Below are 6,000 nucleotides of genomic sequence, written 5' to 3'. Positions count from 1 at the left end.
CTACAAGAGAACTGTTAAAATTCATTAGAAACCTGTAGAATAGCAAGGCTCAAATAGAAGGCACTTAGCCCTGTCCTCCTTTCTATACCCTTGCAACTCTATAAATTTCACCCCCTTTAATAAACTGAGGTTCTCAGGTTCAGATCTTTAGGCTTTTCTTCCACTCCCCCATTGTTCTTTCCACAACATGTGTATCAACTTGTCTTTTTGACTCTTTTCTCATGCTGTCTCTTCTCTCCATCCCTCCCTTTCTGTTTAGCGCTGCTCTAATCCCAGTCTGAGATTCTGTACTTCTTCCAAATGTCCCATAAATTACATCTAGTTAAAGATACGAAGAAAAGTTACAATGATGATCACTTTTTTCTGTCAAATCAGATGGTTACTCTCATTTGCAAAATTCATAGTACACGTCCTCCAGATAATGATGCAAAACTGGACATACCGATTTTTTAAATATGAAAACATTGATTGAATGCAGAAATCGTGGCTCCACAACTTTGTTTCCCCTATTTTGGGCCTATAAATTCAAGCTCCCACCACCATGAAGCCAGAGCCAGGAACCTAGACTCATCACTGACCCTGTTGAAGAGTCAGGCACTGCTGCTGAGAAAGGGCTGGCCCGCTACCTCCACTTGGGCTAGACATAAAACTAAACCGATGCTGTACTAACTCCATGCAGCAGCTGCCTCTCAGGCTGCTGGATCCCAGCCCATCACTGAGGAACCTAAGTTATCTCCTACTACCAGAGCCAGAAGCAGAACAGTGTCTATTCCTGCCGCCTTCTAAGTTCACTTTTGTACCTCCCTACTGGCAGAACCTATCTGAAACCTCTCAAGGGGTTCTAGGAAGTGCTTCTGGTCTTTTCGGAAACAGTAGAGCATGGGAAAGAGGGGTTGCAGTCCAGTACTAGCCAACAGGATCTGGCATTCTTACAGACTTTAACAAGAAAAAACAGATAGGAATGATACCATTTAAGCAGGCTCCTATCTTAATAGAGCTGGGTTGATACAAGTATATAATTTTGAGAAAAAAAAAAGTTTAGAGAACAATACACAGTAAAACAGGCTGTTGACTCTAGATTAGCTTTTAAAGTCTGTTCAGAAAAATACCTAAACGCCAAGTTCATGCAGTGTATCATTAAACCAATCCTCAGAGTTAAAGGGGTTTTCTAATGCGGAACTTTACTTTTTAGTGAAATAAGAATTTGAAGCATTTATTATTTATTTATCCACTCAATGTCATGTATGTACCCACTCGGCACGCATTGTTCTAACTTCGGTGGATAATGCATGAGGACATCATCTGCAGCTTCGCAACTGAAAGAGTTAGTCTCCTAATAAAGAGAGCATCCTATAATGAATGTGGCGTAACAGCTGTCTGTACAAAACACAATGGGGGCAGAGAGATGGGCTGAGACAGAACATTTGAGGGCAGACAAAACAGCATATGCAAAGCCACAGATGCATGAAAACAATTGGTATGTTTGGGAAATGCTACTGAAGTGTTTCACAATATCAATTTTACCTTGAATCTGCCTGCATCTAAAACCCTACAGTATTGTCCCTTGACTCCAAAAGGAATCACAAAGTCCTTACAAGGCCCTGCATGATCTGGCCCTTGGCTACCACTTGGATCTCACCTTCTTCCACACTGGCTTTCTTGTTCTTCCCTCTGTCCAGAACTCTCCACCCCAGTTATCCACCTGCCTTACTTCTTCACTTCAGTTAGGTTGCTGCTTAAATCTCATCTCATCTCATCTCATCAAAGAGGCCCTTCATGACCACCATAACTAACAGAACTTCTCTCTCCTCACTTTGACTTTTCTTAATGGTATTTACCTCTAGCTGACATTGTATACTTATACATTTATATTTAAATATTTATACATATTTATATAGTTACACATTATATTATACATTATTTGTCCCCCACCCCCACATGCACATGGGGGCAAGAATGTTGTTTTATTCACTGCTGCACTTCAGCACCTAGAACAGCCAAGTGCATGGTCGATAATGATTATTTGCAAAATGAACAAATAAATAACTGAATGAACAACTGAATTGAGAGGCAGGAGAAAAAGGTGAAGAGCTGAAGAAAGTACCCTGGTGGGAAAACAGAATGCAATAGGAGGGAATGTGGCTCTGCTATTTGAGGTCTGAGAAGGGCCAGCCAAATGAGTGAATATGTGGGAGGGTGAAAGAGAGTCTCAACCACTTTTTCCACGGTCTGAATTTTGCCTACCATTGGCCCTTGGGCCCATCATTTTGGCTTTTTTTTTTTCCATTTTATTTTATTTTATTTTATTTTATTTTTCAGTGTTCCAGGATTCATTGTTTATGCACCACACCCAGTGCTCCACGCAATACGTGCCCTCCTGAATACTCACCACCAAGCTCACCCAACCCCCACCTCCTCCCCTCCAAAACTCTGTTTGTTTCTCAGAGTCCACAGTCTCTCATGGTTTGTCTCCTCGCCCAGTTTCCCTCAACTCACTTCTCCTCTCCATCTCCCAATGTCCTCTGTGTTGTTTAAATCCAATAGGAAATGCTTTTGGTACACTTGAGACATGCAAGAAAGGAACTACATCATCACACTTCACACTTAAGCCTTAAAAATAAAATCCAAGATATTTGCTTCAAAATACTGTAGCCAGGATAAATTATGCTAGAGATAAAAATACCACAGAACTCTGGTTGAATGGCTACGTTGTGAAATCCTATGCCCACCCTCCCTCCCCAATCACTATCTCCCACAATAATCACAGGGAAATCTCCTGGAGATACCTGTAATGAACAAGTGATCAGTTCCAAGGGGGGGGGGGGGGTGCCAGGGAAGGTAAGGCAAAAATTAGAATGATGAGAAGGCAAGTAAAAGTAACATCAGCAAGACAAAAAAACTTAGAACCCAAGTCGGCCTGACCAGCCTGAGCAAGAGTTCCACTCAAACAGCTGCAGCTCCCTGGGATGTTTTGAGGGGGATAGAGAGCGCTGGTGCCTTTGTCCTTCCCAAAGAACCTCTCCCAAATGACACACTTGCTTCAGCTCCTCTCCAGTCCTCACCCAACACTCTCTCATTCCTTCCTTGTGTCCCCAACCTTAGTCCAGACTTGTTTACCCTGGTGCCTTGCCAAGAACAAGGTGTGAATGTAAATTCCGCATAAACAGGAAATAGGACACTGAAGCTCCTCCCTGACCTAAAGGGTTGGCTTCCCCGGCTTAGTTGACAAGGAGTACTGGTACACAGATTTTCTAAATTTATTTAAAAACATAAGACATTTAGAGAACGTCAGGGAATCTGGACTGGGTAGCAGGATACCTTCTTCTGCCCTAGAAGGGCTTTGTAAATTGGTTGAACAGCTTGTCTTGCTAAAATTATTATAATAATGTGCATTATTTATATAGATAAGCACAGATAAAAGTGAAATTAAAACACCATTAATTAATTTCACCATGTTCTGTTTGGTCTGGTTTTGCTGTGCTTTATAGCTTTTGAGAATGAAAGGCCTGGGGCAGAGAATGAAGAATGAAGGAAGTTTATTAAAAATAATGAATAATTTTTCTGGTTCCAGTGAAAGTCACCAATTCTCTACCTGTTGCCAAATGAAATGAGGCACATAAGACCAAAGAATTATCCCTATAATAGAGTTGCTAGATTTAGCAAATAAAAATACAGCAAATAAACGTTTAAATTTAACTAGACATTCTATGCCTATTGGTGCGAAAACTACCTTTGTAATGTTACTGCCATCCTATGTGGGAGACAGGATACAACTACAATAAAACGATTACTTTTGCAGATCATTGCCACTGTTTGTAATTTATCTATTTAATACTGTTTTCCCAGATGGTCAAATGAGATCGTCATATAACTTTAAGTTTGGGGGTAGATACTTGGCTTCAAGTTTTTAGACTACCATACATGTCTTTCTCCTGTGGGAATACAATTTTGGCTCTTGTGGATATTAAAATGTATAAAATCATCTTTAAAAATAAACTGAGACAAAAATAAGTGATCTTTCATTATCCAAGCTTATTATAGGATCTCTGGGATCCATATGTTGATTCTAAAGATACTTTTCAGAAGCCATATCCATACATAAATTTACACTGGCAACATTTCTTTCTTCCTGCTGTAGTGCTTTAAAATTCAAATGCAAAGAGACCATCTTTAAATTATCTTGCCTTGTGAGTGACATCCTCTATTAAGGCCTAAATTTACCTCCAACCCACATAGATCCACTGTTCACAGAGTTTGCTGCTATGAATATTAATAGCTGGAATGAAGAATAGTGGCACAGAGCTTTGAGAAATTACTTGTGCTGAAAAAAACCAGCCTCATATCAGTTTAGATATCCTTTCTGAACATGAAGTTTCAAAAGAGGGAGATTTACAGAGGAACCCATTGCAGACTCAGACTCAAGAAGTAACGGTCATGAGTCAATATACCTAGAGCAAGTAGCCTATGTTTTGTCACCTGAAATCAAGAATGGCCTTAGGGAAAACTGCTGTGCGGCACTTCCCATATACATAGTAAAGCTGGAGTTAAAGGGAGTGGGGTGGTGTGTCCCTTTGTAAAGAAATTTCACCCCCAAACTATTAGAACTCATACGGCAATTCAGTAATGTTGCAGGATACAAAATCAATGCACAGAAATCAGTTGCTTTCTTATATACTATGAAAATGAAATATATATAGAAACAATGAAATATATAGAAAGGGAAATTAGAGAATTTATTCCATTTACTATAGCACCAAGAACCATAAGATACCTTGGAATAAACCTAACCAAAGAGGTAAAGGATCTGTACTAGAGAAACTACAGAACACTCATGAAAGAAATTGAAGAAGACACAAAAAGATGGAAGAGCATTCCATGCTCATGGATCAGAAGAATAAACATTGTTAAAATGTCTATACTGCCCAGAGCAATCTATACTTTCAATGCCATCCTGATCAAAATTCCACTGGTATTTTTCTTTCTTTTTTTTTTTTTTTAAAGATTTTATTTATTTATTTGACAGAGAGATCACAAGTAGACAGAGAGGCAGGCAGAGAGAGAGAGAGAGAGGGAAGCAGGCTCCCCGCTGAGCAGAGAGCCCAATGTGGGACTTGATTCCAGGACCCCAGGATCATGACCTGAGCCGAAGGCAGCGGCTTAACCCACTGAGCCACCCAGGCACCCACCATTGGTATTTTTCAAAGTGCTGGAACAAACAATCCTAAAATTTGTATGGAACCAGAAAAGACCCCGAATTGCTAAGGAAATGTTGGGGGAGGGGGGAAACCTGGCAGCACCACGTTGCCTGATTTCAAGCTTTACTACAAAGCTTGATCACCAAGACAGCATGGTAATGGCACAAAAACAGACACATAGAACAGTGGAACAGAGTAGAGAGCCCAGATATGGACCCTCCACTCTATGGTCAAATAATCTTCAACAAAGTAGGAAAAAATATCCAGTGGAAAAAAGACAATCTCTTCAATAAATGGTATTGGGAAAATTGGACAGCTATGGATAGGAGAATGAAACTCAACCATTCTCTTACACCATACATAAAGATAAACTCAAAATGTATTAAAGACCTCAATGTGAGGCAGGAATCTATCAAAATCGTAGAGGAGAACATAAGCAATAACCTCTTCGACATCGGCCACAGCAACTTCTTTCAAGACATGTCTCCAAAGGGAAAGGAAACAAAAGTGAAAATGAACTTTTGGGACTTCATCAAGATAAAAATCTTCTGCACAGAAAAGGAAACAGTCAAGAAAACAAAAAAGGCAACCCACAAAATGGGAGAAAAAGGGCTGAATCCAACATCTATAAAGAACACCTCAAACTCAACACTCGAAAAACAGATAATCCTGTCAAAAAATGGGCAGAAGACATGAACAGACACTTCTCCAAAGAAGATATACAAATGGCTAACAGACACATGAAAAAATTTTCATCGTTAGCTATTGGGGAGATTCAAATCAAAACCACATTGAGATACCACCT

Source organism: Meles meles, chromosome 10 (assembly GCF_922984935.1).
Source record: "Meles meles chromosome 10, mMelMel3.1 paternal haplotype, whole genome shotgun sequence".
Lineage (NCBI taxonomy): Eukaryota > Metazoa > Chordata > Mammalia > Carnivora > Mustelidae > Meles > Meles meles.
This window is presented reverse-complemented; position numbering follows the sequence as displayed.